At 36.5% G+C, this 758-nt stretch overlaps 1 pseudogene; it reads right to left on the bottom strand.

The window, feature by feature from the left end:
- Window positions 1-429: 429 nt before the first annotated feature.
- On the bottom strand, window positions 430-540 carry LOC116275607 (annotated as a pseudogene).
- Between the last annotated feature and the right edge of the window lie 218 nt (window positions 541-758).

Consider the following 758-nt stretch of genomic DNA (forward strand, 5'->3'; position numbering starts at 1 on the left):
GTATAGATTAAAAGTAACTACATGCAGCTGGGCCCAGTGGTTCATGCCTGTAATCCCAACACTTTGGGAGGCTAAGGTGGGTGGATCTCCTGAGGTCAGGAAGAAATGGTGAAATCTCGTCTCTACTAAAAATATAAAAATTAGCTGGGCATAGTGGCACACGCCTGTAACCCCAGCTTCTCGGGAGGCTGAGGCATAAGAATCACTTGAACTCAGGAGGCAGAGGTTGCAGTGAGCCAAGATCAAACCACTGCACTACAGCCTGGGCTACAAAGTAAGACTCTGTCTCAAAAAATAAAATAAAATAAAATAAAATTAACTACATGCTATGGCAGTTAAATGGACAAAAGATATTGTGATTGCCTAATGTTTAGAATTTTTGCATTTTAGCTTAAAATATCAACTTTTTTAATTAAAAATTTCTTTTCACATCAGATGAGTAATGTGGCTGATGTCATAACAAAGAAGTTTGAAGGAGTCCCATCTCACATATTAGCATGAAAACCCAATCATTGCCCTTATGAATCACAAACTTTGGATCTCAACTGTTTTATTTTTGGACATTTTATACTTTGTTTCAAAACAAAGAGATGAGAGAGATTTCAGGCTGTCATTTGCAAACAATTTTCTACAAGTACATTTGGAAATGGAATTGGGGTATGGATAATCATTATTCCCAGTAAACGAATTGTTCCTTGCTATAGTTTGAATGTGTCCCCTAAATTTCTTTTCTTTTCTTTTCTTTTTTGAGACAGAGT

The sequence above is a fragment of the Papio anubis genome, chromosome 6 (assembly GCF_008728515.1).
Source record: "Papio anubis isolate 15944 chromosome 6, Panubis1.0, whole genome shotgun sequence".
Classification (NCBI taxonomy): Eukaryota; Metazoa; Chordata; class Mammalia; order Primates; family Cercopithecidae; genus Papio; species Papio anubis.